At 36.1% G+C, this 10505-nt stretch overlaps 1 long non-coding RNA gene across 1 annotated transcript; it reads left to right on the top strand.

Moving 5' to 3' along the window:
- Positions 1-559: 559 nt before the first annotated feature.
- On the top strand, positions 560-3208 carry LOC141814083 (uncharacterized). The gene is made up of 5 exons (XR_012600433.1): positions 560-771; positions 858-962; positions 1045-1106; positions 1775-1853; positions 2996-3208. It is a non-coding gene; the product is annotated as an uncharacterized LOC141814083 (long non-coding RNA).
- Positions 3209-10505: the final 7297 nt, after the last annotated feature.

Genomic DNA, 10505 nt, shown 5'->3' on the forward strand with positions numbered 1-10505 from the left:
ATAAGATAAAATCCATCATCGCTTCCAATCTGCTAAAATCTCTTCCATCGTGAACCAAATCAAGTTGGTTCAATTTATTTCAAAACTGAATCGGTTGGTTCAATATCCAAACGACCTCCGATTTGAAATCTAGTAGTACATCATGATTCCCAATTAATTAAAATCAATGATTAATTTTAAAATAATATCTAAACACTTCAGTAGCTACAATGAGATGTGCTTCATTTTTTTCACCGCCTTATAGTCGCTTGATTCAGAACATGGTCTATCTGTGTCAGTCTCCACTAAGCTGACTATGTCACACCTAACCTGTAAAATACCGAAATATTAGAGTATTAAAAAGGTTAATTAGAGTTAATTGAGCTTAATTTGATTGATTGGGCTTAATTAAAGGGTTAGTTGGGCTGTAAATTAAATAAGCCCAATTAGGAAGATATGGTTAAATGGGTTAATTGGTTAATGGGTTGGATTCGAACCCGTTAAAATTTATCCGCCCGATAAGAAACCAATAAGAGAACAGTAGCCATCCCATTTCCACGATCTCGCTGCTCCTCATCGCGATTCCATCCTCTGTTCCTCCTCTGTTCGCCTCGTCGCCGTCGTCGCTGGTTGAGCTCGATCTGAGGTTGGGGAAGAGCCGGCGACGAGAGGAGCCACCGGGGGTCAAGGGGATTCCAGCTTGAGCTCGATCTGAGGCTAGAGGTGGTCCGTTTGGGCCACAATCGTTGATTAGCGTGAAGCGAGGAAGGCGATTTGGATCGGCGGTGATCGGTAAGGGAGTGCTTTCAAAGGGATTTATTACAGATTTTCCTTGAATTCCCTACGGTTTCCTGCTTGATTCTTGAGGTCTGATCTAGGTTGTTTCGGATTTCGTGAGGTTGATCTGGATTCGGTCGAAGCTGGGAAGAAGAAGAGGAATCGGAGAAGAACCGAAGCAAAGATCTAGAGTTTCAGATCTAGAGGTAAGTTTTATTGATTCCAATCTGGATGTCTCCGATTGGTTATGGATTGGATGATGAGTTTGGATCGGTTTCCTTCCCACAGCCTTTGGTGTCGGCAGTAAGGGAGAAGAAGGATCCGAAGCTGATTTAGGGCATAGATTGGAGGTAAGATCTTGAATCTTGATTTCCTTGATTGGATTTTCAATGAATTAAACTGGATTTAAGGGATCTGTGTTGTGGGATTAGGTTGGATGTGTAGAATGGATTCGGTCCATGTGATTAGAGGTTTTGGATGATTCGATTAATGAAGGTTGATCTGTTGGTTGTTTAGCATTTATTTAGGGTAAAAGGATTTGAGATGTTGAGGTGTTGAACCCATTAAGTATTGTTTGATCTGGTTGATACCAAGAATTGATCAGAATTTATATGATGGGAATCAAGCATGATTTAATTAGTTTTTGGTTATGTTATATCTAGTAGCCTAATGTGGGTTAGCTTAGGGTTGATTAAATAGGAAATTAACTAGATTAATTGATTAAGGATATTAATCAATTAATTAGTTAATCCCTATTAGTATCAACCTAAAGATTGGATTAGTCTAACCTAAGGTTGATTGATTAGCTTAGGTTTGATTAAACATGATTTTAGTTGTATTGATCGATTCGATTAATACAATTAATTGATTGATTAGTTAAACCATGTTAATATCAACCTAAAGGTTAGATTAATTTAACCCGAGTTAGGTTAACGAGATTGAGTTAAACTAACCCTTAAAATATAACTTAGGGTTTATTGATATATTCTGATATTTAGGATGTGATACTGTGTTGCAGGTCCTTGATTGATTTTGGGACTTCGATATTATACGGGAGTATATTTTCTGGAGGTTCTTATTTGAGCTACGGTTATCAGGTGGATAGTCTACTGTATCTAGTCAATACAGTTCCTTTCTTATTTCTAGTGCATGCTTCCTTTCATATCTATTGATTAGTACACTTGTCATGCTTCTATACTTGTTGGTAGATTAGATGCTTATGATATTCATGGTTATCACATGCTTGATCTTATTTCGTTGACCTTATTATCAGTTCTGTTTATACCTCTGATACTTGAGATCATTGTTATCCATGTTTATGGTTACTGTTTCTATTTTAGTTATGTTATCATCATGTTGATACCTGTGATCAGTAGGACTTTTCATTAGTACCTACACATGTTAATTAACACGGTGTTAATTAACATGGTAGAGGATGATTATTCGGACTTGATCATGTCATCATGACGCATGAGCTCGATTGTAAATCCCAATAGGGTGTATCGTGCCGGTAGTTGGCTTGTAGTGATATAGGTGGTTATTACCATATTTCACCAGGTACGGTGATGAGCTGTATGGCTTTCACGCTGCAGCTGAGTCAGTGACTTGATCTCGACACCTTGACGGTGGTACTCGGTCTGGCTATAGGAGCTGTATGGCTTTCACGCTGCAGCCGTAGCCCGGTTGTATGGCTTTCACGCTGCAGCCGAGAGTGTTTACTCTGGACGAGCAGTGAGGACAGCACTGGCCATAGGTATTGTACGTAGCTCTTGACGGGGTTACCTACTGAGGGTGCTACCAGGCTACTTTATTGTAGTGCTGGATTCATAGACCCGCTATTGTCTTACACCTCCGACTCATTAGACATGAGGCGCTGGAGCCAGTGTAGACTGATGCATTACATGCACATGTTTGCATGATGAGATTTATATACATGCATTGGACCGTATGTGTGTGCATTACATTATGAAGTGATTGTGTACTTATATTGATACCTGGTTGACACATTGCATATATGATCATGCATATGGATTGCTGTGTGTATCTGAGATATGACATTGCTTGTATGATACCTGTAGGAGTTACGATACCTTGCATTGTCCTCCTGTTACTTACTGTTATGCTTCTTTCATATCTGCTCTATTATATTTTACCTTATTGAGCATGTACTTCCTTCTGATTATCCACTGAGTATACTTGTACTCACCCTTTGGACTCTGGGATTTTTCTGTCTTCCCAGATATCAGGTAGGAGACTACAGCTGATGCCGAGGAGATTCTGCCAGTCATGCTATCTCACAGCAGATTATGGTTGTTTTGTATTCGTGGATGTTTGATTTCATATGTGTCTGTGTAGTGATGTTATTTGTTTACCGTTCGAGTTTATACATCGTATTGCTACTTTGGACTTTATTGCATTGCTCTCTTCGTATATGTGTTACGGAGTTTATTCTCTGTTCGAGATTTTAGTATATCGTGTTTCCGCTGCATATTGTTTCTTTTACGAAGAATTGACGAGTTTTATTCGTTAATACTTTATGGATGCATTTCATATATAGTAGGATGTGTTGAGTGGCCGTGTGGGTCACATTTACCTTTATTTTACTTGTATAAATCCATAGCCTGTTATGGATTGGCCGTGTGGGCCTTATATATGTGTATGTATCCAGGGAATTGTCATAGATACAGGGTGAGATGCTGCCGAAATTTTTCGGACGGTCGTCTCCCGGGTCGTGACAGGTTATAATGAACTAGTTACCTTTAACTAGCATTCACGCTCAATTTCAACATCCAATGTCTCTGGCCAGTGAGATTCGTTGCTTAGTAAACCAAGGAGTTTAAAACGTGCTAGTCTCGATAGAATTGATGATGTCTGTGCTCATCAATTCCTCGACTATGGATAATTTCAATACATTCATAATTGCATATGTAGAAATGCTTACTAGTTGTGATCCAATCACAAATTCTCTCATGCTACGAATTGTATTGCGGATATTCTGTAAATGAATTTAAGATTCAATCAAATACATAGAAAATATGCGCTCAAATAGTAAATTCCTAATTATCCAATAAATAACATAATCATAAGATAATTGCCTTAGGACACCCCTCAAATATAACAGATGGTATCAGAGCATCTGTTATATTTGAAAATGCAAGTATTGAATGATGTAAACCCATGAGAGAAAAATCTCAAGAACCCATAATGAATTGAAGAAAGAAAGAAGGAAAGTCTAAATCGACTCGAACTTATCAAGGCATCCCCTTGTGGCATTCAATGACTTCCTTTATTTATAGCTATAGGATGACCTAAAAACCCTAAAAGGCAAAAAGTAAAGTCATTTAGTAAAAACCTATGTAGACTACTACTTACCTAACCAAATAAAGTTAGAAATTGAGCCTACATATCCTCACTATATAAAACATGAGACTTAAGTGCTACTTAAGCCCGTTTAAGGCTTGAATTTGGTTGATTAAGCAGCATGACTTACTTTTGATCAAACTTTTTTTAATTGTAACTTTAGCGTTCACATCTTCAATTAGCACATTAAGTGCTTCCTTCATCTTCCTAGCCTTAGCCCTTGTAATTGGGTCTCCATTGATGCATAATGGGTCATCAACAACATCTAGAGTAGGTTGAGAATGATCCATAATTGGGACTCCATCAGTATGAAGGGAAAGAAAAGTATGAAGTAAAAAGAATAGAAAAGAATAGACTCCAAGTGGTTGGAGAAGATTCAGGTGTAAATTCACTCTTGAGGTGGAATGCTATGAGTTGAGGTCAATAGCTCTCCTCCCACCATTTGCCCTTAGTAAGTTCTTCTTGGAGGCTAGAGGTGGTTCAGTTGGAGCAATTACTCTTGGAGCCTATAGAGAGAGAATGTACACATCTTCCACATACATGAGGGTAGAAAAAAGATGGAACAACATCAGCCTCTACAAAGCATGAATCAAAAAATGGATCACAACCAATAAAATCAATTACAAGTACCTCAATGAAATTTTCTATGATTACAGAGATACCTTGTCGTGCTGAAAGGTACCTAGAGGTTCTGATAAGTTAATGTGGTCTTCTCTTGGTCAGGTAAGGACAGGAGTTGTAATGGGATCTTCATTAACATGTATAGAACCACATAAAATATCATGGCAAGTCACTTCCCATGAACTAGTTATCTTTAACCAGCATTCATATATAAACTCTCAACATCCCAATCTTTCCATCCATTGAGGATTCGCTACTTGGTAAAACTAAAGAATATAACCTATGCTTGTATTATAGATCAACGATGTCCAAACTCATCAATTCATCGATTAGGAAATATTTCAATATGTATATAATTACACATGTAGAGAATTTGTGATCCAATCATAATTTTTCTCATGTTATGCATTGTACGTGGGCCTCATTAATTGAGTTTAAGTTCAAATCAATGCATAAAGAATGTACACTTAAACAGTGACTTTATTTATCCAATAAATTGTGCATTATCTAAGGCGATTGTCTTAGGACACCTCTCAAATATAATACTTGCGATACTGAATTAGTACAATAATAATAATAGTATAGTAAAACAGTGTTAGCAACATTGTACCTTATTTTGGTCACACTTTCTTGAAGTTCACTTCTTTAAGACTTCTCTCTACCTAAGGTTCACACTCCTAGGATGTTTTCTCTTGCTTGGAGTTCACTTCTCCAAGACTTCTCACTACCTAAGATTCACTCCCTTAGAGTTTTTCCTTTTGCTTGGAGTTACCTTGGGGTTTCCTCTTGTTTGGAGTTTTCTCTTCAAAGATTTCTATCTACCTAAGCTTCACTCCCTTAGTTTTTTTTCTCTTGCCAAGTATTCAATTAACCTTGACTTGACTAGAAACATAGTATTACTAGGAAACAAATACAGGAAATGTTTATTCAAAATCAAATGAAATATAGACGAAACAAAGTACTAAGTATGAAAGAAAAATATGAAGGTAAGGAAAGTATGAAGTAAAAAGAAAAAAAAATAGACTCCCTTTATTTCCAAATGGTTGATGGCGATTTAGGAGTAGAAGCCACACCAGTAATGGTAAGGTACGAGTAGAAGAAAGAGCTATCTTCATGTGATCAATGTCGTGATACACCGCTCCCTCCTTTATTGTCACATCGATGGCACTTCCAAGTGGTTGGAGAAGATTCAGGTGTAAAATCCACTCTTGAGGTGGAATGCTATGAGTTGAGGTAAACACTTCTCCTCCCACAATTTGCTCTTAGTAAGTTCTTCCTAGAGGTTGGAGGTGGTTCTGTTGGAGTAATCACTGTTGGAGCCTATAGAGAGAGAATGTACACATCTTTCACATACATGCGGGGTAGAAAAAAGATGGAACAACATCAGTCTCTACAAAGAATGGATCAAAAAATGTATCACAACCAATAAAATCAATTACAGGTAACTCAATGAAATTTTCTAAAAGATTACAAGAGATACATTGTCGTACCGAAAGGTACCTGAGGTTCTGGATAAGTGAATGTGGTCTTCTTTTGGTTAGGTAAGACTTTGGTTCTAATTCAAGTAGTTATGCAACTAAAGGAAGGGATTTTTAGGTCATTGCCTCCTCAACACAAGCCGATATAATTTCATCATTAATAAACTCAATTTTTGCAACATGAACCGCATCAATGAAAATTTTGCAATTAGAATCTACAACAAATAACATTATCAGATTTAGAATCATCTACAACTACAACATTACAATATAAGAAATTAGAGGAGCATTAGAATCAGAATCAGGACTGTCACAAGCTCTACAATCCATCTCTACACTAAAGTATTGTGCTTGTCACTCGATGATTGATGTTGTAAGTTGATCCAATTGCATTTGTAATTTCTGACTTGATTCAGCATCTTCTTGTTTGGACTGAAAAGTATAAGCTTCATGTTGCATTGAGAATTATTGCTGTTACAATATCATTTGCTGGATAAGCTCCTTAAGATCTTGTACTGACAATTCTGGTTGACTGGGAGTAGGAACTTCTTCCTTAAAATCTTGAAATGTCTCCTAGGATGTTGGGTCGATCTACTGGACTAGATGTGGCCAAGTAGACATCAAGTCGTCCTAAAATCTAAATGGAATCTGATATGTTGAATAAGAGTGATCAACCTATTGTACTTCCTGATACCTAAAATGTGAATGATCAACCAAACCAAAATTATAGGTATTTGATAGTGATTCATACCAATGTTGCTATTGAGGTGGGAAGTATTGAGGTTTGAGCTGATAGTTCTGGGGTTTAGATTGGTGACGCCGGACAGAATAGTGATTATTCTGGAGGTAAAAGATTGGAGAAGAATTGGGAAGAGAACAAGTTCAAGAAATTTGGAAAAACGAGTAGAAAGTCGCAATGGCGTTGCCTCTAGGATTTTGCCAAAAAAGGAAAATTTTATTTAATCAAACCAAATTTCTTCGTCTAAATATCAACTCATAAGATGTTTATATAGACTCAAATCCTAAAAAAATTTGAATAAAAAGGAAAATTTCTTAATAGACTTGAAATACTAAAAATCCTAAATGGATTTTAAATATAAAATTAAAAAAAAATTATAACAAACTTGAAATCCTAAAAATCCTAAACAGACTTCAAATATAAAATCCTAAGAAAATTTTTTAATAGACTCGAAATCTTAAAAATTCTAAATGGACATAAAATCCTAAAATATAAAAAATAAAACTTTTCAAAACTACTCTAAATACTAAAAACTCTAAAAAATTATCAAAACTAGTAATAAAAATCCTTAGATCATCCTGCATCAAGAGGTCACGGGTTGATCATCGTCCTTCTTTAAGGCCCAAAAGGGAGGTTAGTAGCTTTGAGTTCTTCTCGTCATAGCTCGAAGGGGAATATAGTTGTATCGGAAGACATAAACTAATCGTGTTACTGAATGCGCTTGCATCAATTGGTAACACTGAGGTTGCTCAAGAGTCCATTGTTGTGTGTCCCTATACATGTAATTTGGTTGTTCTTCACAATCAGAAACATAAGTCTCATTGATACCTCCAAATTGCTGAAAATAATTATTTGCATGCACAAGAAATTTCCTATTCTTACATTGAAACACTAAAACAAATCAAATCAAAAGACTTAGGAAACATATAAGATAGAATACATAAATACATGAATGTTAAGGCACCTAACATAATTTTTTCAAAAGTCTTTATGGACAAACAGAAAAAAAAAATAATCCTAAAATTATCAAACACTGCTAACACTACCCGATAATGGCACCAATTTTGATAAACCCATATTATCATCATACGATATCAAACAATACCAAAACCCCTCCATACTCTAGTGTAGTAGGGATAACTCGGATCGTCCCTTTCAAGGAGTGTTTTAGGGGATTGATAAATCTCAGGATCGAATTTATTCGTAAATAAGTTTTGGGGTTGGTGTTTAAGCTGTAAATTCTAAAGAGAAATAATGAAAGATAATTTAACCTAACCTAAACTACGATCGCAATGAATTAAATAAGCACAAAGCGCAATTAATGGAACTTAAGCATTTGACAAAACGTAACACCTACTTACACAAAATGGAATTCATGGAAATCAAAAAAATCAACTCGTAACATTGAAAATAAAGAATCTAAACTAACCTGAACCACTGCAGGATACAAATGAAATAAAAATGGCATCATGATGAAATGCAAATCAATTCATGAAATTAAAATGCAAGTAATCTAAACTAGCCTAATCTACTGTCGAATACGAATTGAACATAAATAGCGACTTGATGAACAATAAATCACCATTTCACTAAACTAAGTATGAAGTCGGATTCAAATGAGATTGTATAATAGAATTGAACCAAACATTCTTCTCGCAAGCTAGGGTATACCCAAGCTTGTAAGAGATCAAATTTGTCATGAGGAGGGAAAAATGCCCAGATCGACGATGTACGGTAATGACTCTAGCTGAAGTGAAATTGATAGCAGATTGCATGAAGGTATTTTATTTGAGAGGTGTCTTGAAACAATCGCCTTTGATAATATACTATTTAGTGGATAAATAAAATTACTATTTGTGTATACATTCACTATGTATCTAATTAGATCTTAAACTCAATTAATGAAGTCTACAATACAATGCATAGCATGAGTGAAATTGTGATTAAATCACAATTAGTAGTTATCTCTTCATGACTAATTGAAATATTCCATAGTCGATGAACTATGAGACTAGACATCATCGATTCTGTAAGACTAGCATATGTTAGACTCCTTAATTTTATCAAACAGCCGATTCTACTAGTTGGAAATATTAGAATGTTGAGAGTTAACATATGGATGCTAGTTAAGAATAACTAGTTCATCTAAAATGACCTACGATGAGACTTTATGTGGTTCTACACATGTCTATGAAGATTTCATAGTAGCTCGGGTTCGAGTTTCTTTCGACATGAGGTATTCAAGTCATCTTGGTCATAGAGACTTATAGTTTGATATCTTAAACAAACTTCTCAATGGAGATGTGGACCCAAGAAGATTGGGTATAAGTTGAAATATCGGAAGGTGATTGAGTAGCTCATAAAAGATTCACCACTCTTTTATTAGGAGACGTATACCCTATATCCACTTGTCAGGATTATTACTCGTATGTCTTTGGCCAAAGTAGAAACACGTCAAGAGGATGGTACTCGTGGATAGATGTTTGAATAATTTAAATGCGCAGAATAAGGAACAACTACTTGGACTAGGTATGACGTAGTCAATCTAGTGGGGATTGACACATAAATCATATCCTTAACAAAGCGCGTATTAGATGTTTGAAAGGAACATATGCATGAACAACTATAGCTGCTAAAGGGTTCAAATATAGTTCTGGAATCAACTGTAATTTTTTGATTAATTGGGAGTCATGATGTATTACTAAGTGTTATCTTGATCAATCCATAATTAATGTTTAATTATGGACGACCAACATAAACCAGAAACTTATAAGGTCACACATACTATGAGATTATCTAAAAGATATCAAATAAGTTTGAGAATTGGATTCTCAAATCGAGAGAGATTGAGTCTGGTTACACCAGATAAAGTACAATTATGGAAGATATTTTATTGGAACGGAGATGCAGATGAGCCTCATCTTTTTGAAGACAAAGTGGGCTCTCTTTGGTTTAATTATTAACTAGATTAGTTTGGTTTTAATTAAAAGGTAGTTTGGTTTTGAACCAACATAGTTTTGTCCTGAACCAAACATAAGGCTATTGGTTTGGATTTTTTATTCACGAATCAACCCCGTTAGAGATCTATAAATAGATCTCTATAGAAGAGAGACTTCGCGGAATTAGAACACCTATAGGTTTGGTTTTATTCTTCCATCTCCTCCTCCTAGTTGATGCCTACCTTTCTCCTCTTGCCACCGCTGCTGACCACAAGGGTCTCAACCTTTTGTCTCGTCGTCCAAGAGCACCACCAGCGGCAGCCTTCTACCGAAGTCTAGCCTCCGGCCTCCCACTCCTCCAGCCGACCACTACCCGTGGAGTGGAGTTGCCGTGTCGGACAATAACCGAATAGCAAGGTGTTGTTCATGCTGTGAGTTCTTTTTCCTCCACCTTCGGCTATTATTTCGATGAGCAATTATTGTTATTGAAACTCTGACGTCGTTAAGCCTGTTGCCCCTCAACGGCTATGCTACAGACTCATCAAAAACCACTAATATGTAAAAGGAAAAGAAAACAATCTTAAAGTCATCAAAAACTACTAATATTCCCCA

Source organism: Curcuma longa, chromosome 20, assembly GCF_044706935.1.
Source record: "Curcuma longa cultivar G26 ecotype Majalengka, Jawa Barat chromosome 20, ITB_CL_G26_1.1, whole genome shotgun sequence".
NCBI lineage: Eukaryota > Viridiplantae > Streptophyta > Magnoliopsida > Zingiberales > Zingiberaceae > Curcuma > Curcuma longa.